The following is a 27,682-nucleotide window of genomic DNA, read 5'->3' as shown; positions in this document are numbered from 1 at the left end:
CATGGCAACAGATCACCATTGGGAAAGTGACTTCTTTCAGGACTCCTAAGTGACATCCTGGAGGACTTCTGCCAACTTTTAAGTATGAATCCCATTCTAAGTCTGACACATTGGAAAAACAGATTTAACTATTGGGATTTTTTTAGCAAGGAAAAAAAAACTTTATTGTGCTCATGAAACATAAAAAAAGACAGTAATTGATTTTATGATTCTCTAATCTTATTAAATGTTTAACCACACAGAGAGTAAAAAGACTTTATTTAATTATAATGACATCTTTACTGGTAAAGTAATAGCATCAAAGGAACTGTCCTGTTGTCTATTCAGGATTATAAACAGAACACTGAAAAATTGGATTGGATTTAATCTCTCTCTCTCCCCTTCTTTCTTCATGTGTGTATAATGTATTATGCAAATATATGTATATGCATATATGTATGCAAATATATGTATATGCATATATGTATGCAAATATATGTATATGCATATATGTATGCATGCATACACACACAAACATACCAAGGGTAATTGGAGAAACTGTCTATTTGCTGGACTGGGGCACCTCCCAAAGAGCTGGACATATACTCTTGAGAGCTCCTTGCTAAGAGACATGTGCATTGCTAGGAAAACACAGGGAACTCTTGATTGGTTTAGGGCTTCATTAGCCATGCTTTGTGACTGAAAATCAAGAGGATATTCTCTTGCTGGAATGAGCTGATTCCTCTACCATCTTTAAGAGGAATGAGCAGCAATAACTATCCTTCCTGTCTGAGAACTTCTTTTCATTTCTTTCTCTTCCTTAGATTTTTAGATAGAAGAGGGTTTCTCACTCACCTTTCCTCTGTTACTTGATATACTTCAGAACGACTAGCACAGGGGTGGGGAAAGTGAGACCTCAAAGCCACACGTGGTCTTCTAGGTCCTTGGGTGTGGTTTTTTAACTGAGTCCAAGTTTTATAGAACAAATTATTTTATTGAGTGGGTTTGTTCTGTGAAGCTTGGATTCAGTCAAAGGGCTGCACTTCAGGCCATAGAGGCTGTGCCGTTGAGGCTGCAGGTTCCCCAACCCTGAACTAGCATCTACAAGTCTTTTACATTGTTGGAGGGGTTCTTCAGATAGAGTCATTGCCTTGGGGTTCCCTGTTGCTGGAACTCTAGGTATAAGCCTGTAAGTTTGCTTGTGCTCCCTGCAACAGGATGTAAGCAGTTGCTTAAGGAATAATATTCAATAAGAACTCCTTAGTACAGTATTAAACTTTTCATGTATGTTTCTATGTTGTAGAATCATCTATAATTACTGTCTGGCACATAATTACTTCCTTTTAAGGTTTAGATATGAAGGAAAGTTGTAGAAAGTTATTTTACCATTCTGCTGACATTTATTATTTCTGTACAATTTTTTGACATATTTTTCAACATCCTACCACCTATGCTATCTTTGCATTGAATTAATGGAGGATAAAAGTATGAGCTGATTTGATTTAGAGGGACTTACCAAGTGCTTGATAGAATTTCTCTATTTTCTCATCTTCTGCAAAATGTGTTGAGACATAGCCTATACTTATTTCAGCAAGTTGTTGTTATTATTATTATTAGATATATTGTGTAAGGATGTCCTGGCTAATGAGAGCCACTTGCCTTGCAAACTGGAGACAGTCTTAGATTATGCAACTATGAAGTGGATAGAAGAGCCCTCTTTATTTCATGTCATCAGGCACTTTGAGAAGCACATTCATTAAATATGCCTGTTCTCTAGACTGAGCCCTCACTGGCTTATCTCATGTTATAAGTAAATACTGTAAGAGGAAATGACCAAATATCCAATGAAGTGATGTTTGTTGCTATCTTTGGATGCATTAAAAAAAGAAAAGAACATCAGCCACAATGAAACTATGTAGAATCTTTTCTTTTGTTGGTTTACCCCCAAAGAAATTAAGAGCCATCTTTCCATTTATTTGTGACTTGCTTTTGACTAATTTATAAGGATGTAAAGATTAATATAGTTTAAATCTGTTAGCATTTGTCCATTTATTGGTTGAGTAGACAAGAATCTCCCATCAGAAACATTTATCTAAGTTAATGCTTACAGATGTTTTTAAAAGTATGATATTTTTTTACAACTTTTGAACGCTTTTCTGCCAAAATTGTCCCAGAAGCAGAAAAGGGACTATGTAGGATGAAGTACCTTTTTATGTTTGTCTCTGTTTTGTGGTTTTTTATTACCAAAAATTCATTACCAAATTGCAAATCTATGTTGGTGATGACCCTCTTAAAACGTAAGCTGTAATACTAGTAGCAGAGATTCTAGTACTGGTACCCTATTTGTGTTTTTTAACCTGATGCCCCACTGGCATAATTTTTGACAACTCACCATTACCAACTATGACACTAGTGAAGGCATCATTGCTACTTTTTTAAAAAAAGGATAAACTTTAAAAAATTTTTCCCCTTATAGATCCAGGAGGTAAAATGAATATCTGATGTTTGTGTTCTCTGGTAAAACTTTTGACATGAGATTGAAAGGTGTTCTTAAGATTTAGATATATCACTGTTATCTAGAAGCTTTATGCATGCTGGGATTTGGGATACATCTGTCTCGTCTTTGAATTGAGTTATTAAATCAAAATAGAACAAAGGAAAAGGGAAACATCAAGACAAGGCATCATCTTTTTTTTTCCCTTTCCTAGAATAACTTTCTTTTAAATTAAAGTTACTGTGAAAGATGACAGACCATAGAAAAGATATGGAAAATTTAAATCTCCTTTAGTCAACAATTTAATCTATTTGTTTATCTATTTACATATTTGCAGTAGTCTAGTCTTACAAATGTACAGAATGAGTAGTTTCCAAATGATGTGATTTGAAGAATACCAAGAATATTTCCACATCACCAAATGCTTTCTCCTTCCTGACTTACTGCCTACAATTCCATCTTTGAGCTATAATTGGGGGGGAAGCTTTTTCAACCCCCACCACAAGCTGGGAGTCTGTGTCTGGAAAAGAGAAATGATGTATAAGGGTAATACCTGCTTCCCAATTTGGAACATCTGTAGAACTGGTATAGCTAGTTCTAGTCTTGTCATCATGTGATTGGACTAACTATTTGTGGGCTGCAACTCTTGTCTCTGGTTCTCCCCACGCTGACTAGCATTGGGCAAGGTAATGGCTAATGTAGTCCTTCATTGATTAGAAAGGCTGGAAATCTTTATCTTCTCACCAAACCCTCTGAATGAAGCCCAAAGCTCATGACTCTTCTATGGCTTTTGTCTCTTTTGTTTGTTGGGTTTTTTTATTTTTATTTTTTATTCCTCTTTTGGGAGAGAGATTAGAAATTTCTGTGAGATGTGAAAAGTGATGAGAGTGATCAGAGAGGAAGTCTGGGAATTGAGTCAATGTAAACAAGAAGGAGCAAAGTCCTGAGTGATTTGCCCAGCCCAGTCCAGCAGTCATACAGAGATAAAATCATTTGTTTATCTGCCATATTGCATAAGGAAGTGAATTTGATGGGGTTAATGCTTTGTACAAACTGTTTGAAGACTGACCCTACATCAAAGCTGAGCCACCACTGAAGGGTAGAAGGAAGCAGTACAACTTAGTTCTCCTCTAAAACTATTCCATAAAAACTTAGAAAGTGCAACAAACTGAATCTTCATTGGAAAAAGGAAGGAAAAATTACAAAGAGTTTTTTTTTGTTTTTCCCAGCCCAGTTCAGAGAAAGTCTGTAGAGTTTTACAGACATGGAATAGGACCTAGCCACAATGAAACTATGTAGAACCTTTTAGCACATTGATTGAACTGTGGCCTAGGCCTATGCATTTGTGCAAGAAGTGGTTCTAGACCCCGGATGTGGGTGTTTGGTTCAGCACATGGACAAAGACCAAGTGACAAATAGTGGTTCTAATCTCCCATCTGCTTCATACATTCAGTGTACACTGAGGAGAGGATCTGCACTACCAGGTAGAAGGTCAGGGTAAGGAGAAGTGGTAAGTCTCAGGATGCATACTTGGCAAAGACCAAGAAAAGAATGAAGTAGATCTTTATGGCTCTGACCCTTGAAGCATAGCAACAACTCAAATCCAGCCCCAATCTTAGTCTAAACCCTGCAGCAGAATAATAAGGATAGGTAATCCAGACTGAAGGGTAGCCTGTAGTCCTATTGCATTTAGCCTTTCAGATAGCTGACAGTGGCTGTGACTAACAGAAGTCTACTATAGCTGCAAACAGCGGCAAGCTGCAATTATGTTGCTCAGATCAAGATGGCAACAATCAGATGTTTCCCCATATAGATCTTGCTGGCTACATTGAAAGCTTTTATACCCTAACCCAGCCTGCCCCTGAGATCCGTGCAAGAACAGAGAATGCAATACTCAGAAAAACAGTATCAGGACCAGAGAGAGTACAAAATAGCAACAAAGCAGGCCCCTACAGTAATTTTAGACTTAAGGGTAGAAGAATGAGTAAACAACAAAACAAGACAAATCTCAAAATTGAGAGATATTGTGGTACTAGGGACAACCAAGTGACAAATCCAAAATGTAAGAATAACTCCCAAACATCTGCAAACAAAGCTTCAAAGAGGAATGCCATTTGGGTACACATTCAAATAGATTTCTAGAATGAAAATGAAGCAAAAATCAGTGGGGGAGGGAGTTAAAATCATTTTAAAAATGAAAGCAGTGTACTAGAGGAAAGAATTGGAAAAGAAATAGCTACAGGGAGAGACATAAAGTTAGAATTAACAGCTTCTCACAAAAGGTAAATAAACTTACTCGGTTTTCAGAATCCCTAAAAATTAGAATTAAATAAATACTAGAAATAGGAATAAATAAATTTATTTCATATTAGAGGTTGTATCTATATAAATGCAATGATGCAATTGAGATAAACCAGAGACCTTTCCATTAAGATCAAGGACAAAGTAAATATGCCTGTTATTATTATTATTGCTTGGTATAGCACTAAAATATTAAATATAGCAATAAGACAAGAAAACAAATTGAAATATAAAGTATAAACAAAGAGGAAATGAAATTATCATCTTTTGCAGACAATATGATAGTTTAGATAGCAAATACTAGAGAGTAAAAAAAAATCATTGAAACAATTACTAACCAGCAGATTTAAAGTATATGAAATAAATGCATATAAATTGTTGTCATTTCTGTGTGTTACCAACCAGACCCAACGGGAAGAGATAGAAAGATAGTATCCATTTAAAATAGCTACTGAACTAGTAAAATACTTTTATCTATCTGCTAAGACACATACAGAAACTAAATAAAACAGCTACAAAACAGCTTTTGTGCCCTGCCAAAAATGAAACCTAAATAATTAGAGAAATATAATAGTTCATAAGTAGGACAGTTTAATATGATAAAAAAGAAAATACTGCCTAAATTGATGTCTTTTTCAGTGACATACCAATCGGACTAATAAAGAATTACAGTATAGAGTTAGAAAAAAATAATAAAAATTCATCTGAAAGAGCAAAATTGAAAGAAACTCAAAGGAACTTATGAAAAAAAATGTAAAAACCAAGAGTACCATATCTTGAGCTGTACTACATAAAAGCAGTCATCAAAATACTTTGGTAGTAGTTAAGAAATAGAAAGGTCAATCAGTGTTCCAAATTAGGTCTAGAAGTAAATAAACAAAGTAATCTATTGTTTAATAAATTCAGAGATTCCAGACACAAGGAGAAGAATTCATCATTCAATAAAAACTACTGGGACAACTGGAAAGCAGTATGTCAGAAACTAGGTAGAGATCAATATTTCACATCACATCCCAGAATAAGCTCCAATTGGGTACATGACTTAGATATAATGTGACATTATAAATAACTTTCAGGAAGAAGAAATGGCTTTTCAGATTTATGGATTAAGGAAGAGTTTGTAACTAAACAAAAGACAGAGAAGTTCACAAAAGATAAAATGGACAATATGAATTTTGTGTAATTTTAAAATGTTTTGGCAAACAAAACCAAAATAGCTTAAATTAAAAAGAAAATTAGTAATGGGGGGAGGGACAATCTTTGCAGTAAATTTCCCTGAAGAAGGTTTCATTTTCTAGGGGAAGTAGTAGCAATTTGTAAAAATAAGAGACATTTCAAATCTTAAGTGATCAAATCATATGAACAATTTTCAGAGGTATAAATATAAACTGTTAATAGACATATGAAAAATATGCTCTAATTCACTAATAATTAGAGAAATAAAAATTAAAGTAACTCTGAGCTTCCATTTCACATCTATCAGATTAGCAAAGTTGATAACATGGAAAACAGTAAATGTTGACAGGACTGTAGGAAAACAGGTACAATAATGTACTCTTGGTCAAAGCAAAAATGAACTAGTCATTCTAGAAAGTAAACTGGAACTGTATACCTACCCTTTGATCCCCAGTGATACCTCTACTAGGTCTATGTCCCAAAAAGATCAAAGGAAAAGAAAAGGATCTATCTATACCAAACAACAACAATGATAAAAAAAAAACACCAAACAAACAAACAATAATTCAGTTCTTTTTGTTAGCAAAAAAACTGGAAACTATTGAAGTATGCATCTATTGAAGAATGGATGAATAAATTATGGTACATGAATATAATAGAATATTATTTTACCATGAAAATAAAGAAGGATACAGATAATGGTTTCAGAGAAATCTTAGAAAATTTGGATGAACTCTTGTACAGCAAAGAAAACAGAAATGGAATATTTTGTACCACAACAAAACTGAGTATCAGACAATTTTGAAGGACATAAGAACTCTAGTGCTTAATGTAATAGCTGACCATTCTTACTGAGAACCCTAGACCACAGTGCCTGGCACATAGTAGGAACTTAAGAAATGTTTATTAATTGACAAGATATGCTATCCACTTACTGACAAACAGGTTATAGATTCAAGGTGTAAACAGAAACATTTATATTTTGGACAAGGCCAATGTAGGAATTTTGCTTGCTTACATGTATTTGTTACACTTTGATTTTATCTTTATTTTCCAATGGGGGAGAAAAATAAAATAAACTTCTGGTAATAGAAAAAAAATTATATTTTCAAAAGGCTGAGCCCACCCCCTCTTGGGATAAAACTAATAATGTATAGAGTGTACCTCTGGATGCCTCCTCCAGGAGTTGGAAGGAAGCATTTGTATTTCTGTTCTATCAGCACCTCTGTAAAGCTAATTGATGCTATTTGGTTAAATGAACTTGAGTGTTAATTTAACTGGGGCAATGTACCAGAAGGGTTCTTGAGCCAAAAGCATTAGAAAAGCCACAAAATTCCCCAAAGTCTGGATGGGGAAATATAACTCCATGCTCTTGAAGTATAGCACAGATCATGACTATAAGAGTATTTTCGGGGGGGGGCAGTGGTGGTATGGCTTTACCCTCTTTTGGAATTCTTTTTAAAAATACTAACATCCTTAGGAGATAGCATTTTACATCACAGTCTAAGTCTGAATCAGCTCATCAAATGACTTTCCATAATGATGGGTAGTTGAGATTAGGGTCTTGCAGGAATGGGATTCTTAATGGGAGGAAAAGTCAGAAAGGGGTCCAGTGCATTAAGCATTGCATGGATGGTATTGGAGAAAGGGTTGAGGGGAAGTACCTGGGAAGATGTTGCAGTGAGGGATGTTAGAAATTTAGGGTTATTAAATAGCCCTAAGCACCAAATTAAGAAATGTCCTTGGATCACTATTTATAGACCAATGGAAGACATTTGTAAACACTTAAAGTAATTTGCTCTTACCCATCTACACAAACACACAAAACAACAACAACAAAACAAAACAAACAAACCCCCCCCCAAACAAACAAGTAGATGTAGACATGCTACTTTCCAGATTATGTGGAGCTTTTCTATCATTATGTATCTCAACTCCCCAACATTATGGAAAGTGACCTAATAGTATAGGTAGTACAGGTAGACACTTAATTGGGCCTAGTATTAAAGCACTGAGGTGTCACAGCAGATACAGCATCCAGCCTAAAGTCAGGAAGACCTGAGTTCAAATTCGACCTCTGATCCTTACTAGCTGTGTGACTCTGAGCAAGTTAATTACCCCCCTGTTTGTCTCAAATTTCTGCAACTGTAAAATGTGAATCATTATAACATCTACTTCTCAGGGTTGTTGTAAGTATCAAATGACATATCTATAAAGTGTTTAGCATAATGATTGATATATAGTAGATGCTTAATAAATACTTTTTAAAAAGTGGAGAGTGAGCAAAATTGATCTATGGGAAATTATTAAAATACATATAATTTATTGATCTAACCATTTAATACCAGATCTATCTTTTGAATACCCACATTTTACCACTATTGTAGGTCAGTGAAACATAGAATACAATAGTCTCTGAAGAGTTATAAGTGAAATGTCACACAGAGAGGGCAAAGGTAATTTGTATGATGTGTGGCATGTGTGAGTAGGTTGCAATATATAATTACTAAAAAAAACCCCAAAAACCTGAAGGATGGGAGTAAAGGATGTCATGTAGGAACTGTATAATTGAAGGAAAACATGGGCTCTTTCCGCAGTGAGGATGAGAGATAAGTGTAAAGCCAGGGTGATTTATGAGTACCCTTTGAATGTCAAGAGAAAGAAAGAAATTAAGGCCTTCTATACATTGAGTTCATTCCACATTGTGAACTTTTAGTTGTCAAGGGCTGTCAAGGATGGGTTGCAACCTATTTGATAACAGATCAGAATAAGAAATGACATATAGTCTGTAGGGTTCTTTGTCCCTCTAGAGTCCAAGGCCAAAAACATTTAAAAACCTGTATTTTATTGGAATCTAACTTCACATTTCATTTTCAAATTTCAAAGTCATTGATGTCACTACTTAAGGATGTAAAACATAGTTTCACTTGTCCAGATCATAGATTTAGAGCTAAAAGTGACCTTAGAGGTCAAACTCCATTCAATTGTACCTTCAATGACAGCACAAGTCTGCTACTTCTCCTTAATTGATTGATTCTCTATCCTACTGACCGTGGAGGCTATTCTGGCCCATCTTATCTCTCCCCAGGCTACCTCTACCCTCTCACTGGAAGTTCTTGCCTCATAATTCATGGGGAAAAAAATAAGGCTAGTTCTTATGAGCAACCTCTTCTCCTTAATTCATATTCCCCTGACATTATTCCCACTATCTCCTACTTTACTCCATTTTCTGCTACAGAGTTGGCCTGTCTTAACAAAGCCAATTCTTCTATCTGTACCTTTGATTTCAATCTCTGTTGTCATTTCTTGCAAATTGCCCAGTTATCACTATTCCCACCCACCCAGTCTTTACCAGTACACCAATGCCCATGGCCATTTAAAATTCAAAGTCAAAAACATACTTGATGTGATCTTTTCCCCAAATTTCATGTCTCTTCTAGAATTCTCTTTTACTACGAGAAAACCACCATCCTGCTAGTTACCTATATTTGCAAGGTCCTCATCATTTTAACCCATCCCTCTTACTTATTGCACATAGCCAATAAGTCAGATTTTGTCAGGTCTATCCTTACAACATTTCTCATGTACATCCCATTCTCTTAACTCACATAGCTGCAACTCTAATTCAAACTTTCTTCTTTTACCACCTGGAAAATTCCTATAACCTCCTAAGTGGTCACCCTGCCTCAAATCTTCTTATTTAAATCTATTCTGGACATAGCTACCAAAGATATTTTCCTAAAACACAGATATGCCCATGTCACCACTCTACTGGATAAACTCCAGTGTTATACTATTTACCTGTAGCATTAAATACGAATTCCTTTGTGGGGTATTTAAAGATTTTACTCTCTGACCTCTTCCTATCTTTTTAGTCTTTTTATATATTACCTCCATATGGTCCAAAGGTGGGGAACCTGTGGCCTCAAGGCCACATGTGGCCTTCCAGGTCCTTGGGTACAGCCTTTCGACTGACTCGAAGTTTTATAGAACAAATCCTTTTATTAAGGGGATTTTTTCTGTGAAGTTTGAATTCAGTAAAAGAGCTGCACTTGAAGACTGAGAGGGTCCTCAAAAGGACCCTTGAGGGTGCCCTTGAAGATTCAGGTTCCCCATCCCTGGTCTAGCCATTGTGATCTACTTGCTTTTTTTCTCACAATGTTCCATTTCTCATCTCCATGTAGTTGTATTACCTCTCCCAGTTATTTGGAATGCTCTTTTCCCCTTGTCTTTATCACTTGGATCCCTTGCTTCCTTCAAGATTCAGCTCAAGTGCTGCTTTCTACAAGGAGACTTTTCCCAAATTCTCCTAGTTTCTAGTTTCTTCCTCTCCAAAACAACCTCAGTGCAGTAGATAAAGGCCTGGTCCCAAAGTCTGGGAGACCTGTGTTCATATCTGAACTCAAAAACTTACCAGCTTTGTGAGCCTGGGCAAGTCACTTAACTTTTGTCTGGCTCAGTTTCTTCAACTATAATATGAGAACAACAATAGCATCTCTACTTCCCATGGTTGTTGTGATAATAAAATAAAATGCTCTTTCTAAAGTGCTTAGCACCTGGAACATAGTAAGTGCTTAATAAATGCTTATTTCCTTCATATGTATATTACATATAGATATATATGTATATGTATATATTTATATATGTGTCATTAGGTCATAGAGAGGTTCTTAAACTTATGTGGCCTACCACCCTGTTTTCAAAAATGCAAATTCCTTGAGAGAAGGAAAGGTTTCCACTTTTTCATTTTAACCCTAGTCCTTAGAACAGTTCCTGGCAAATACTAAATGTTTAAAGTATGCTTGCTAGCTTTTATTGTCATGGCACCCTGCTAGGTTTGGGGGATTAAAAAAATGTTTATTACCTCTCATGTCAAATACAAGCTCTTTTGTTTAGTTTTTGAAGTCATTCACATTGTGGTCTGCACCTGCGTTACTTTTATATATATATATATATATATATATATATATATATTTATATATAATATATATATAATATTATTATATATATATTAATATATATACATATATATATATATATATATATATAATATATATATGTATATATATATATATATATATATATATATATGTATATATATATATATGTGTATATATATGTATATATATATGTATATATATATATATACACATATACACACACACACACACACACATTTATTTATTTATTTGTTTGTTTGTTTATTGATTTATTTATTTATTTTCCTCTCTGCACCATTAAGGTCTAACTGAACTGAGACTTTTGGTCCTTAGACATGACGCTACAGCTCTCATGTTTGTATCTATACACTGGCTGTCACTCATGCTTGGCATGCACTTGTATCTCACCTCTACCTCTTAGAATTTCATTTTCTTCATGCTTTGCCCAAGAATGACTTTCTAAATGTAGTCTTTCTTTATCCATTTGACCTCCCCACTTCCCCTTCTCCACAAACACACTCTGGTAGCCAGGGCCCTTCCTCCAGTTTATCTTACATTTGTTTCTTAGATACTTTATACAAAAAAAAAAGACCATATAGTATAGTAGATACAGAGCAGGCTAGCTTCAAAGCTAGGAAGATCTGGCTTCAAATTGGAATGCCCCGGATGTTGAATGATTAATCTCTAATTTGTCAAGGCTATAAAATGCATAAATTATGCCTACTCACATCCATAGAAGGAGTTTGCTCTCCCATTGATTCCCGGTACCGATGATATCACTGATCCAACTCAATCTCCCTGTATCTTGTATATGCATATTTATGTACATACTGTCTTGATTATATGTAAACTCCCTCAGGGATGGGGTCATTTCATCTGTGTCTTTGTATCCCCAGAGCCAAGCACAGAGCCTGACATGCTAAACATACTTAATAAATACTTATCAATTGGTTGACTGCTTCATGAAATAATCCCTCCCTGCCAGGATTCTGCTAAGGGACACAACAGATATATAAGTAAAATCAAAGTAATTCAAAGAAGGAGGGGGCAGCTAGGTGACACAGTGGATAAAGCACCAGCCTTGGATTCAGGTAGTTCTGAGTTCAAATCTGACCTTAGATACATAACATTTACTAGCTGTGTGATCCTGGGCAAGTCACTTAACCCCATTGCCCAGCACCACCCCCCTTTCCCCAAGAAAGTAATAATTCCAAGAAGGAGAAACTCCCAGTGACTACTGTTTTACATGTAAGAAAAAAAATGAAGCCTGGAAAGATGACTTTCCAAGGTCACATAGTTAGTAGATAGTCAGACCCTAATCCTCTGCCTCCAGATCCAGGGCCACCACTGCCACCACCTCCACCACCTCTTTCTCCTTTTCCTCCTCCTTCTCCTTCTTTTTCTTCTTTTTCTGTTCAGTTTTCTCACATTGGCTGTTACAATTCAAGAAGAAGACTTATTTTCAAGAATGGCTGATTGTGAACCCCAGAAACTCAAGAAGCAAGAGATGTGCTATGTCATTTTGAACTATTTTATCAACTTATGAGAATTGGGCTCATTATTTGTCTACTTACTACTTTCCTCTGTTAAACTCAAATCAGGCTGGGTTGACTTCTGGATTTCTGAGAACCAACCTCACAACTAAGGAATAATATAATCTATCTTAAATGCTGAATATCTTATCCTGTAATGGAAATATTCACATGAGTTCCAAAGGATGTGAAACATTTGTTTCATAGAAGACAACATTTTACATGCCTTCAATATGAGAACAAATCTCAATTTCACACAGCATTGTAGTATACAGCTTCATTAATTTATGTAACTTCAATTTTTCCTACTAAAGCTAATCGGGATTAAAAATGGGAACTGAATGCAATTATGATGACCAAAGGATGAGTAAATGAGTGGTTTGTTCCTTATATATTCTGAGTAGAAAACCTGTCAAAATAATGCAAATGGCTCAGCATGTGTGTCCAGGAAGATTTGATATGGTTTTCTAGTTTTAATAAGTGCTAAATCTATTCTGATAAAATTACATTTAGTTGTAGATTATAAACAACTCTCATCCTCTCTCATATTCAAGTATGGAAAATATGACTCAATTTTCTCTGTGATGATTTATATAATGGAGGAATGGCACTTTTAATTATTAATGCACCATTGATTTAGCATATCATTCCCATCAATGGCAATTTGATTACTGCAGGTACCTGTGATCTTCATACTTAACGATTCATGTAAATAGCCTTATTTCAGATTAGTTTCTTATTCTAGTTAGTTGAAACATTGAAAATCTTACTGAAATGTGAAAATAAGGAAAGTTAGCCTAATTCAAACTATGGAATTATGGATTTTAATTTAAAAGAAATAAATTTCATTAACATTTGTAATATATATTCAGTGATATCACATTTTGTGGTTAAGTAATTATATTTATAGACCTCAGACTTCACATGTTGATCCCTGGCTTTGAATCTAAACTTAGTATCAAAGATGAAGAGATTTAGAGATTGTCTAGTCCATCTGACTTCTAAACACTTTACATATGAAGAAACTGAGGCCTTGAGGGGTTAAGTGACTTGCCTGAAATCACTCAGATAGAGAGTGGCAGAATGAAGATTTGAATTCAAGTTCTCTAACTCTAAAAGCAGTACCTTTGCTTACTATAACACCACATTTATAACAAAGCCATTGATTTGAAAAAGAAAAATTAATATTTTTTTTACCTAATTTCCCTTATGGTTAGACCTTACAATTATCATAGATAGTTTTAGTCTTTAAAACCCTTATAAAATAAAATTAATTAATTAATATTAATAAATTATATTTATAACTCAAAAGGTAAGCAGATGTTACTAAGAAGAATGAGTTAAGCTAATAAAAGAATGCAGTGTAAACAAGGTATAAATTTCTTAATGATGCAGTTATGATCAAAAGAAGCTTTACATTTACAAGGGTATATTTCTTCCCCATAACTTGAAGCTAAATTAAATCTTTCAGTACTTAAGCCTATTGATAGACATTGAGAGAAATATATGGTATTTATATGAATAGATGAAGGAAAGATGAAAAGAATAAATGAAAAATCATTTATTAAATGATTACTATGATCCAGAATGTGGTAGAAGTAATATCTTAATATGCCCCATGTAAGTTAGGTTATCTTTTTTTTCCTTTAAAAGTATTGAAAACATCCCTGAGTCAGATGGATCATAATGGGCAAATCATATACATTAACTTCATTCAGTTAAATCAACTCTATGTGTCCTTAGTGGTTATAGTTACTCTATATTCTGCTATGGCTAAGTAAATCTCCTTTTCTTAACTATTGCATGATCTCCAAGTGTTTCATTTTGCTCCAAAACTGAATGTAAACTGCCCAGGGACTAACCTGAGTCAGGCATAGCCCAAAGATACCAGCATTATGCTAAGTCTTTAGTATACAAATACCAAGACTGAAACAGTCTCTGCCTTCAAGAAGCTTACATTTGGAGGGAGGGGACAAATATAGTAAAGCAGTATCTAGGGAAAGGAGATTTGATCTGGGGAGTCCTAGGGATGGTCACTTCATCCACTAGGAAGTAAAGCAATGTGCCCTTTTCAAGAAAAATGGCACTATTGATTTTATTACTTATCCCAGAGCCAGAGGTGAGAGTGAGAGACAGGAGTCATCTGCATGTATGGCAGAAAAGCTAAGGACAAGACAAGGTGACCTGGATGGACAACTGGATGAGTTTTGAAGTATGATCTTCTCTTGGTTCTGAGAGTGAGCTAGGTAAGTTATTCTAGCTGTCATCATTAGTGAAGACTGCTTAGCCTCAGTATGGAAGTTACAAAAACGAATGAATTACCTTTTCTAGGAACTTGTAGCATGGGTACTAGAAGTCAACTGTGGAAAAGAAGAGCTCAGAATAACCTAATACAAATTCACCCTGAATTTATTTAAAAACAATAATAACAACAGTAATAATAACAATAACAATAATGATAGTACTAATTTTCTTAGATAGCCCCAAATTTCTTTAGCTGAATATTGATTATATTCTGAGAGAATTGCAAGACTTGATTGTAATATTGTTTCCTTTCTTTCCTATGTCTTGAATGGTGTCTCTATGGAGCCAGTAATGACTGGTTTTGCCCAGAAAGGAGGATCTTTTCTCCTCTTCCTGTTCCTCCTCCTTTTCTTCCCTTCCTTTTCTTTAGAACCCTTTCAAAGGACTCTTTTGGTACTTTTCTTTCACAAAGTGGTACACAGAGTTATAATGACTTCTTCCTATATTATATAATAATCAGTTCTGCAGTTGACTGAGCCTAGATTAAGACCTATGATTTTCTTTTTTTCTGTTAAATAAAGTGTAGCACCCACTCACTCTATCAAATTTTGTAGAGCAGATGGAATGAAGCTGGCTGGAGGAATCAGAGATTTTCCCTTTTGGGGTTAGTTTGTTTGTTTTTGAACCACTGACAAAAAAGAGACCTAAAAGAAACAGTGAAACCTTCACTCTTGCCTTGGAGGAAGTCTTTATGAAGGAGACACCTTTTTGTACGTGTGTCTTTGGGGAGGAGGGTTTGAGCTCAGTTCAGCAAGCATATTTTTGTAGAGACTGGAGAGGACATTGATGTGGGTGGGGTGTTGGCATTGGAGTAGCTGTCATAGTGTAATGGTTGCCAACAAATGCTTCCAGACACAGCAGTCATTGGTAAACCTTTTGTTTGGGAAAACTGATAACAGATAGTGATTTTTTTTTGTTTCTTTCTTCTTTTTCTCTTAACTGTCTCAGGAGAGTATATATTAAATTCAAAGTTTACCTATTCTTTATGGGTGTTTTTTGATTACTATTAAAAGCCAGTGTAAAAATGTGGTTGGCCACAGGAATTTCTGATGTGTATGTGTTTCATTATAGGGAGTGAAATGCAAGAGAAAAGCATAGTGACTGGCATGTGACATAGAGAGAAAGAATGGGAGAAAGGGAAAGAAAAAAGATTGTCGGAAATTGCCTATATCTTTCTCTCTAGAGTCTGTGGAGCCAAATGAAAAAGCAGTTTATTGATTTATAACTTCTGAAAGCATGATGAAAGCATGAATCTGGTGTTTCCCCTAGGTACAAGGTGATCATGGCAATACTATCTGTCTGATAGGGAATTAGGTAATGAGCTTCCACAGTAGGCCACTTTGATGTTCCCATTGTTCCACTCTGAACATGCTCAAGAAGACCCACCCATCAAAGGAGTCAACTAAGGGCAGCGATTAGAGAGAAAATCACTGTCAGTGGGAAGAGAAAAGGAGTGGCTGGGCAAGACTCATGTTGCCCCTTTTCTGAGGAAAGAGGAAGAGAGAAAAGGAGTAAGAATCATAATCATCTCTTCTGCAACAGCTCTGAAATATCTTTTCATCTGGGGGAAAGGAAAACAAGCATACTTTCCCATAAACAGAACTACATTAGGATTATTTATATTTCAGATTCTATGGATTTATTGCACAATCTCCTATGTCTCGAGGTATAAAACACAACAAAATGGAAAGACATGGATTCAAGTTCTACCTTCAATGTGAGCAAATTATTCAGCTCTCTAAGCTCTCATATAATCAAAATAATGATGCTCATACCTCCTACCTCATAATGTTATTGTGAGGATATAGTACAATTACAATACAATTCAGATTATGTGCAGAGCACTAGGCTAGATTTTGGATGAGATGATACATTTGGAAATAATATAATCCCTGCCCTTAAGAAGACATCTGTCCGATGGAAGAGAAGACATCAATACATATAACTATAATACCCATCATTATATAATTGGATTTGAGAGTTGTGAAAGAAATTGCATTGTGAAGTCTGAATGGTAAGGCCATCAATCTGTTGATTTCTCTTTATGATGAAGAATAGGGAAAACTTGGTGGAATTTAGAATTTGAATTCTAACTTAGGATAATATTTCAAGAGAAGGGAAGAAGGGCTTCAAGGTATAGGGAATATGTAGAGTGAAGTCAGAAGAAATAGAACAAAGGGTGAGCATGTTAGAAAATGAGTAGTCCATTTTGTTTCAACCATGGGATGGGATAACAGGTAAGGCTGGAGAATTAAGGTTGTACCTGATCCTGGAAGGCCCTGAATGTCAAACAAAGATATTTGAATTTAAAATTATAGCCATTAGAGGAACCAATAAGAAGAAATATAAAAGGATTTGTGGTAAAAATAAAAGATATATTGGAAGGGGAAAGTAGCAGCAGGAATGAATGTAAAGAAAGCACTGTAATATTTCAAGTTAGTGGAAATGGGGGTCTGTATTAGTGATGCGGTGGTAGAAATAAAGAAGAGGGGCAGATGAAAGAAATGGAATGAACAGGATCTAATAAATGCAAAGATATAGAATGTGAATGAAAGGGAGGGCCAGAGATAACTCCAAGGTTACAAACATGGATGTCTAGGTTAATAGGGATACCAGAGATTGAAATATTAAAGACAGAAGCAGAAGCAACTGTTGGTGGAAAGATAATAAGCCTAGCTGAGATGTGATAAATGATAATGTATATATTTATTTAACAACATCAGCCCTTTAAGTTTCTCTTAATATGAACATAAGGAGTGGTAAACTGGTTCATCAGACAGTACTGGAAGATTCATTTGTTATTCTTAGGTGGACTCTCAGTCAATAAAATTTTATTAAGTTGCTATTATGTGCCAAGAACTGTGGTAAGTGCTAGACATACAAAAAAAGGCAAAAGAGAGTCTCTAATTCTGTGTCATTCTATGACTTAGTTTTCCCATCTGAATTTCAAGCAGTAAACTGTAAGACTGAGTTGCTCATTATTAGTGAGCAATCTAGCTCTGCCAATTTTGGAGACTGAGTGTATATAGTTAATAATGGCTGATGATGCTGATGATGATGATGATGATGATATACACATAATGGGTAAGGCTATACACAGTGGCATAAATAATCATTGAACTCCCTATCCCAATTTTTTTTAATTTTATTTTTATTTTGATTTATTAACAATCACTTCCATACGCTTTTGAGATGAAAATTTTTCACCCCCTTCCTCCCCCCCACCCTCCCCAAGATGGCACACAATCTGATATAGGCTTTACATTTACATACCCATTAAACATATTTTCACATTAGTGAAGTTGTAAGTAAATATTAAAATCAACAGAAGGGACCATCAGAAAGATGAAAGAAAACTCAACAGAAGGTAAAAATAAGTGATAACAATTTGACTTCCATAGTTCTTTCTTTGGATGTGGACAGCATTTTCCATCTCGAGGATTCTGGAAGTGTCTTAGATCCTTGTAATGCTGAGAAGGGTTCAGTTTAACAGTATTAGTCATTGTATAACATGGCTGTTAATTGTGTACGAAGTCCTCTTGGTTCTACTCACTTCACTCAGCATCAGACCATATAAGTCTTTCCAGGTTTTTCTGAAGTCAGCCTGTTCATCATTTCTTATAGCACAATAGTATTCCATTACATTCATATACCACAACTCGCTCAGCTATTCCCCAATTTATGGGCGTCTGCTCAATTTCCAACTCTTTGCCACCACAAAAAGAGCTGCTATGAATATTTTTGTATACGTGGGTCCTTTTCCCATTGTTTGATCTCTTTGGATATAGCCCTAGAAGTGCTATTGCTGGATCAAAGAGTACACACATTTTTGTAGCCCTATAGGCAAAGTTCCAAATTGTTCTCCAAAATGGTTGGATCATTTCACAACTCCATCAACAATGTATTAGTGTTCCAATTTTCCCACATCTTCTCCAACATTTATCATTTTCCGGTTCTGTCATGTTGGCCAGTCTGATAGGTGTGATGTGGTACCTCAGAGTTGTTTTGATTTGCATTTCTCTAATCAATAACGATTTAGACCATTTTTTCATATGACTATAGATTGCTTTAATTTCTTCATGTGAGAACTGTCTGTTCATATCCTTTGACCATTTATCAATTGGGGAATGGCTTGTGTTCTTATAAATTTCTCTTAATTCTCTATATATTTTAGAAATGAGGCTTTTGTCAGAGAGACTGGTTGTAAAAATTCTTTTCCAATTATCCATTTTGCTTTTCATAATGTTCTCTATCTCCTGTTTGGTCATGAATTCTTTTGTTCTCCATAGATCTGATAGGTAAACTATTCCTTGTTCTCCCAGTTTACTTATGGTATCAGCCTTTATATCTAAGTCATGAATTCATTTTGACTTTATTTTGGTATATGGTGTGAGATTTGGGTCTATGCCTATTTTCTGCCATAGTCTTTTCCAGTTTTCCCAGCAGTTTTTTTTCAAAGAGTGGGTTCTTATCCCAGAAGCTGGGGTCTTTGGGTTTATCAAGTAATAGATTAGTATAGTCATTGACTATTGTGTCTTGCATATTTAACCTATTCCACTGATCCACCTCCCTATTTCTTAGCCAGTACCAAGCAGTTTTGATGATGGCTGCTTTATAATAAGATTTAAGATCTGGAATTGCTAGGCCACCTTCCCCTGCATTTCTTTTCATGAGTTCCTTTGATATTCTGGACCTTTTCTTTTTCCAAATGAATCTTATTATTATTTTTTCTAACTCTATAAAATAATTTCTTGGTAGTTTGATTGGTATGGCACTGAATAAGTAAATTAGCTTAGGTAGGATTGTCATTTTTACTATATTAGCTCACCCTACACATGAACAACTGATGTTTTTCTAATTATTTATATCTGATTTTATTTGTGTGAAAAGTGTTTTGTAATTGTGTTCATAGAGTTCCTGACTTTCTTTCAGGAGGTAGACTCCTAAATATTTTATAATGTCTACAGTAAGTTTAAATGGGATTACTCTTTCTATCTCTTGCTGTTGGGCTTTGTTGGCAATATATAGAAATGCTGATGATTTATGTGGGTTTATTTTATAGCCTGCAACTTTACTAAAGTTGTTTATCATTTCAAGTAGCTTTTTACTTGATTCTCTAGGATTCTTTAAGTATGTCATCACATCATCTGCAAAGTGATAACTTTGTTTCTTCTTTGGCTATTCTAATGCCTTCAATTTCTTTTTCTTCTCTTATTGCTAAAGCTAAGGTTTCCAGTACAATACTGAATAACAGTGGTGATAATGGACATCCTCGTTTCACCCCCAATCTTATTGGAAATGCTTCTCGCTTGTCCCCATTACATATTATGCTTGCTGAAGGTTTTAGATAGATGCTATTTATTATTTTAAGGAAGACTCCATTTATACCTATGCTTTCCAGTATTTTTAATAGGAACAGGTGTTGTATTTTATCAAAAGCTTTTTCTGCATCTATTGAGATGATCATGTGGTTTCTGTTGGTTTTGTTATTGATATGATCAATTATGCTGATAGTTTTCCTAATATTGAACCAACCCTGCGTTCCTGGTATAAATCCTACCTGGTCATAGTGTATTATTCTTGTGATAAGTTGCTGCAATCTATTTGTTAGTATTTTGTTTAAAATTTGTGCATCTATATTCATTAGAGAAATTGGTCTATAATTTTCTTTCTCTATTTTGACTCTTCCTGGTTTAGTTATCAACACCATATTTGTATCATAAAAAGAATTTGGTAAGACTCTTTCTTCACCTATTTTCCCAAATAGTCTGTACAGTATTAGAATTAATTGTTCTTTAAATGTTTCATAGAATTCACATGTAAATCCATCTGGCCGTGGAGATTTTTTCCTAGGGAGTTCATCAATGGCTTGTTCAATTTCTTTTTTTTAGACGGGGTTATTTAAGTATTTTACCTCCTCTTTGGTTAATGTGGGAAATTTATATTTTTGTAAAATATGTATCCATTTCACTAAGATTGTCAAATTTATTGGCATATAGTTGGGAAAAATAATTCCTAATTATTGTTTTAATTTCCTCTTCCTTGGTTGTAGCTTCACCCTTTTCATTCCTGATACTAGTAATTTGGTTTTCTTCTTTCTTTTTTTTAAATTAAATTAATCAAAGGTTTATCTATTTTATTGTTTGTTTGTTTGTTTTTTATAAAACCAGCTCTTAGTTTTATTTATTAGTTCAACAGTTTTCTTAATTTCAATTTTCTTAATTTTTCCTTTGGTTTTCAATATTTCTAATTTGGTGTTTAGTTGAGGATTTTTAAGTTGTTCTTTTTCAAGTTTTTTTAGTTGTATGCCCAATTCATTAATCTCCTCTTTTTCTATTTTATTTATGTAAGCATTTAGAGATATAACACTTTCCCTAAGAACCGCTTTCACTGCATCCCATAGGTTTTGGTATGTTGTCTCATTATTGTAATTCTCTTGAATGAAAGTATTGATTGTTTCTATGATTTGTTGTTTGACCCAATCATTTTTTAGGATTAGATTACTTAGTTTCCAATTATTTTTTAGTCTATCTTTACATGACCCTTTATTACATATAATTTTTATTGGGTCATGATCTGAAGAGGATGCATTTAATGTTCCTGCTTTTCTGCGTTGGATTGTGAGGTTTTTATGCCCTAGTACATGGTCAGTTTTTGTATATGTGCCATGTACTGCCGAGAAAAAAGTATATTCCTTTCTATACCCATTCAGTTTTCTCCAGAGGTCTATCATACCTAACTTTTCTAATGTTCTATTCACCTCCTTAACTTCTTTCTTGTTTATTTTGTGGTTAGACTTATCTAATGCCGAGAGGGGGAAGTTCAGATCCCCCAGCAGTATAGTTTTGCTGTCAATGTCTTCCTGTAACTCCCTGAACTTCTGTAAGAATTTGGATGCTATACCATTTGGTGCATATATATTGAGTAATGATATTACTTCATTGTCTATGGTGTCTTTTAGGAAGATGTAGTTTCTTTCCTTATCTCTTTTGATTAGATCTATTTTTGCTTTTGCTTTGTCTGAGATTGGGATTGCTACCCCTGCTTTTTTTACTTCAGCTGACCCATAATATATTCTACTCCAGCCTTTTACCTTTACCCTGTATGTGTCACTCTTTTTCAAATGTGTTTCCTGCAAACAACATATTGCAGGATTGTGGTTTTTAATCCGTTCTGCAATCTGTTTCCATTTTATGGGGAGAGTTCATCCCATTCACATTCACAGTTATGATTACTATCTGTGTCTTTTTCTCCCTCCTCTTTCCCCCCTATTTATGCTTTTCTTTCTCCTTTTTTCCTTTCCCCCCTTCACTAGTGTTTTGCTTTTGACCTCTGCCTCCTTCAGTCCCTCCCCCTTTTATTATCCCTTTCCCTTTTCTTCCCCTTTACTCTTACTGCTTCTTCCCTCCCTTCTTTCCCCCCTCCCTTTTCTTTCACCTTTTCCCTCCTACTGCCTATAGGGCAAGTTAGATTTCTATACCTGATTATGTTATGCCCTTCTTGAGCCAAATCTGATGAGAGTAAGGTTCAAACAATGCTCCCCCCACTTCTTTCCCTCTGCTGTAATAGCATTTTGTGTCTTTTCCTGTAATGTAATTTACCCTTGTCTGCCTCCTCCTTTCTCAGTACATTTTCTAAGATCAGATTGATCCACTTATTTGGATCCACTTAACCCACTTTATTAGATTTTTTTTTTACCATTACATCAAAGTCAACTAATATCCACTGTCTTTATGTATACTCCTTCAACATGATGTAATAACAATACAGTTCTCAAGGGTTGCAAGTGTCATAGTCCCTTGTAGGGGTTTAAACAGCCCCCTCCCCATTATTAACAACATATGGTATCTTTCTGTCCCATTTACTTTTTTAAGTCCTTCTTGAGTCCTGTACTTGAAGATCAAAGTTCTTGTTGAGCTCTGGTCTTTTTATCAAGAAAGTTTGGAAGTCTCCTATTTCGTTGAATATCCACCTCCTCCCTTGAAAAATGAGGCTCATTTTTGCTGGGTAATTGATCCTTGGCTGCATTCCAAGCTCCTTTGCCTTACGGAATATCATGTTCCACACCCTGTGGTCTTTTAATGTAGAAGTTGCAAGGTCCTGTGTAATCCTGACTGTGGTTCCATGATATTTAAATTGTTTCATTCTGGCTGTTTGTAGCATCTTCTCTTTCATCTGGTAATTTTGGAATTTTGCTATTATATTCCTTGGTGTTGTCAATTTGGGATCTCTTTCAGGCGGTGAGTGGTAGATTCTTTCCATGGTTATTTTCCCTTCTGCTTCTCGGACTTCCGGGAAGTTTTCCTGTATGATTTCCTGAAAGATACTGTCCAGGCTCTTTTTTTCATTGTGATTTTCAGGTAGTCCAATAATTTTTAAATTGTCTCTCCTGAGTCAATTTTCCAGGTTGGTTGTTTTACTGATGAGATATTTTACCTTTTCATCTATTTTTTCCATTTCTTTGATTCTGTTTGACTGATTCTTGCTCTCTCACAGAGACATTAGTTTCCATTTGTCCAATTCTAGTTTTTAACAGATTGTTTTCTTCTGTTAGTTTTTGTACTTCCTTCTTCAATTGGCCAATTGTGTTTTTTAGAGACTTGTTTTCTTCAGTGCATTTTTTTTCCAATTGGCCAATTGTATTTTTGAAGGACTCTTCTACCTCTCTCATTTGACTATTAAAATCCTTCTTGAGCTCTTCTAAGAAGGCTTTTTGGGCTTCAGACCAGTTCATATTCCCTTTTGTTGTTGCAGATGTGGATTTGTTGCCAATGTTGTCCTCTTCAGAATTTCTGTCTTGATCTTCACTCTTCTCATAATATGAATCTATGGAACGTTTCTTTTTACTCATGGTGTTTCTTTATTCCCTGGCCTTTAAAGAGATTGAGCTCTCCTGCTGGGGAACAGAGGGTACTGACCCAAGCTTCTTGTATTGGGAGCCTAGGTCTTGGTCACTAGCTTTGTGTGCTGGGACCTCTTATGCTGGCAATTGGAGGCTGTAGGTTTCTGGCAGCTTACCTCATTTTGGGCTGGAATCAGCAAGGCTGGAACTTTCAGGCAATTTTAGGTTGCCTGCTTTTCCTTTCCTTTAGCTTTCTTCAGCTCCTTTTAGATGGGTGCTGCAGGGTTTTTATCTGCCTGGGGCCCCCTGCAGTGTTGTCTCCCTGTTTCTGCTAATGCACTGGGAGATTCCTTTGTGGTAGAGTGCCAAGGCACCTGGTGGTTTTCTGAGCTGGTTTCCACTGGTTTCACCTGCCCTCACTGAGGCACTCTGGTCCAGGTGTTGGCCTGTTCTATCACCTGGACTTTAGAATTTCTTCACAATTGGAGGCTGCAGGGCTCCAACAGCTCACCTTGTGTTGGGTTGGAATCAGCGAGGCTGGAGCTTTAGGAAGCCTTTAGCTTGTGTTTTCTTCACCTCCTTTCAGATGAATGCTGCAGGGTACTTATCTGCCTGGGGCCCCTTGTAGTTCTGTCTCCCTTATTTTTGCTGAGCCACTGGGAAATCCCTTTGCTGGGCTGCTGCACTGCTGCTCCGTGTCTTTCTTCTAGTTCAGGTGTTCCAGGGTTTTTTTTTTTCTGGGGTGGGTGATATTTTCTGGGTTTTCAGAGGTTGATAGGGGAGAGTGGGAGCGATTACCTTTTCACTCCACCATCTTTGCTCCTGGAAGCCTCCCTATCCTGATTTGTAGCTTACTGCCTCACATATTATTATTACTAAAGAAGCTAATTTTAAGATCTGATAATTTTAGACCAGATTTTCCTTCCTGATAAACCTTGAAATTTTTAGAGGAAGACATTATTGGGAAGTTTTACTCATTAAAAAATATTACGTACAATGTACTTGAATTAATTCAAAAACTTCAATTAGTGGGGCTGAAATTAACCAATTGTAATTTATTTCATAAATTATAACTGCTCATAAATTGAATTTACCTCAAAAATGTTTCTCAACCTAATGTGTACCTCTAAATGTAGTTGGCTTTCTTGTAATGAATCAAATCTCATAAAAATGCATTGACTTCAGAAGGCACAGATTTTATAATTATATTGTAAAACTTTTCTAAAAGAGTGCTAGTTTTGATTCCAATTAGGAAAAGTAAATTCAAAATTAAGCATAACGTTCTAATTGTGACTGACCTCTATAGTAAAAAATGATACAGAAATCAGCTAATAATAAAACCCTTTTCCCATACAATACATGGTCTTAAAACTCTCTTGTTTGAGGGGCTCTTTGGTGGGGATTACACAAATGGCCTATTTTAAGAATAATGTGCTAAGTGTTTTTGTTTTCCCCACCATATTTTTTCATTAATTCATTTTTTATGGTTGAGGGGAGAAGGATTTATCATAATAGGGCCAAGAAAACAAAGCCATTGTTTTCAAATAATTAAAGTATAATGGCATAATAGAACATTTATTAATCATGCATTTGGGGAGAAAAAAGGTGAGTTTATAGAAATCTTAATATAAATAAACTATACATATTACAAAAATATGGCAAGCATTAGCCCATTTTATGTTTGGAGAACTGTCAGATCAAAGACCTTAGGATATCACTCAGCCCAGTACTTATGAGCTGTGTAAGCCCTAAGAAAGTAATTTGATTTCTCTGAATCTCAGTGTCTTCATCTACAATTAGAAATGATAGCACCTATATCACACAGAGAGTTGTGAGTACCAAATGAACTTATATATGTATAACATTTTGTCGTAATAAAGGACTATCTAAATTATATACATATATACATGCATATATACACACATGGTTTATAGTATATAATATGTGTGTGTATGTATGTAGATAGATATATAAAGATATATAAATATAGATATGTAGATATGGAAGGCAATGTAGGGTCACTTAGAATTCTGGAACACCCCAAACATGGAGAAGTGGCATGTTTCAGTTCTTTTACATGCTTCACCTCTAGCTGCTATAGTGCCCTGTTGTTTGTTGCTTTCCAGACATTTAAACAGAGTTTCTGAGGAGGGTAAATACAGTAATAAGAAGTTGTCCTAACTGTGACTCCCAGGGAATACGAGCTGGATCAGACAAACTATTTTGTGAGTATAAAGTAGAATTATCTTTTGCCAGTGAAGCCTCAATTCCAGGAACTTCTACCGTTTAAATAATATTAGGTTGGTTCAAAATAAATTTTTCTTAATATGATTTAATAGTAAGCAAACATGTCCTGCCTTTTCCAAAGGCCTCTCCTTAAGAGTTCACGCCTTGTTAGGAAGAGTTACCACCTCAAATTAATGGGGAATATCAAATTATGGAGCAGTCCATCCTCTCGGTATCCTGCAGTGAGAGTGTATGACAAAGTGTTTAGACTTCATGTACAGCAGCAAACCGCATAAAGAGTAAGGATAAATGGATATAATTAAATACTAATAGGTAATTGATGAAGCTGAATTACTATTAGCTCAATGAACATCTAAATAAACTTTTGTATAGATAGCCAGCATTAAAGCTCACCTTCACATAGATGGGAAAAATTTGGCTGAATTGTTTTAATTTGCACTGAAGTTCACACTGAATGTGGAGCCCTCTCAGAGCCTACAGTTTATCCTGTGGTGGTAGTAAAAGGTTCAAATCTCTTTCCTTAGTAAAAGTGTTTCGCAAATCTAGGAAAATCATATTTATTTCCAAGTTATTTAGGTTCACAGAGAAAGGACTTTTCTAAGCAGGCCCACCACTATAGAATACATTGGAGAGAAAACTATAACTCTGGGTCCCCTAAGAAGCAGTTCTTTAATGAACCAAATTTGTGGGATTTAGTTTTTATTTTCTAAGAATGACTGTAATAGTTTGAAGTATGTTTAATATTCAGTACTCTAATGGGCACTTAGGATAATATATGCTTATAGTAAATCTCAATAAAACAGAAACTTCAGAAAAAGTATATTGCTCATACTTGAGGACCCTCTGAAGCAGGCACAGACATTGTTTTCAAAGCAGAACCAATATTTAATTCTCCTAAAAAACAAATACTCATTAAAATATTTTTGTAGTATTTCTAACTTCAAAATAACATATTTGGTGCTTTTCACAGTGTCTGGCCCATAGCAAGTGTTGCTTAAATGATTGTTGACTAATCTGAAATTAAAAAAATGAAGTGAAAAATTATGAAATCTAGCTCTTTCTATATCTTAATGTGCTTGTTTTGGTTTTAGGTTAGACATTATACTTCCTACATTGCATTTTTGGTAGAAATATTAATACTTATTAATATTTATCCTTATAATATCTTGATGATTAAGTATATAAGTAATATTTTTCTTAGTTGTACCTCTATAGGTTTTTTTTATAGGAAAGCTTACTTTCAAATGTGGTAAGTTAATGTCAATTCAGCCTGATTGCTTATTGGGATTTTGTTAAGTCAATTTACCCTTAATCTTTATGAAGCTTGCTGCTTTATAGCAGGCTAAATACGTTATTACATGTCCCTAACTTAGGATGGTTAGAAAAAGGCATATTTTAATACATTAGAGTACCAAGGAATCATTTGAAGTAATCATCATCATCATCATCATCATCATCATCATCTTCTTCTTCTTCTTCTTCCTCTTCTTCTTCTTCACCACAGTAAACAGAGAAGTACTTCAAAGGTTGGCTTTTTAGTAGCAGTAGCAGCAGCAGCAGCAGCAGCAGCAGCAGTAGTAGTAGTAGTAGTAGTAGTAGTAGTAGTAGTAGTAGTAGTGGAGGTGGTGGTGGTGGTAGTAGTGATGGTGGTGGTGGGAGTAATATTTACCATTTATGCACTGCTTTAAGGTTTTCAAAGCACTTTATTTTATCTCATTTGATCTCTATAATGATCCTGTAAGGTAGTATTATCCATTTAAATATTCACTTATTTATCCTTACCTAGCAAGGTATATTATTTGCATTTTATGGATAAGTCAGGTTTATAGTTTGTGGATTTGTCAGGTTTATACAAAAATCAACTGGG

Source organism: Phascolarctos cinereus, unplaced genomic scaffold (assembly GCF_003287225.1).
Source record: "Phascolarctos cinereus isolate Bilbo 61053 unplaced genomic scaffold, phaCin_HiC Scaffold_5;HRSCAF=322, whole genome shotgun sequence".
Classification (NCBI taxonomy): Eukaryota; Metazoa; Chordata; class Mammalia; order Diprotodontia; family Phascolarctidae; genus Phascolarctos; species Phascolarctos cinereus.
Note: the sequence above shows the minus strand (reverse complement) of the source record.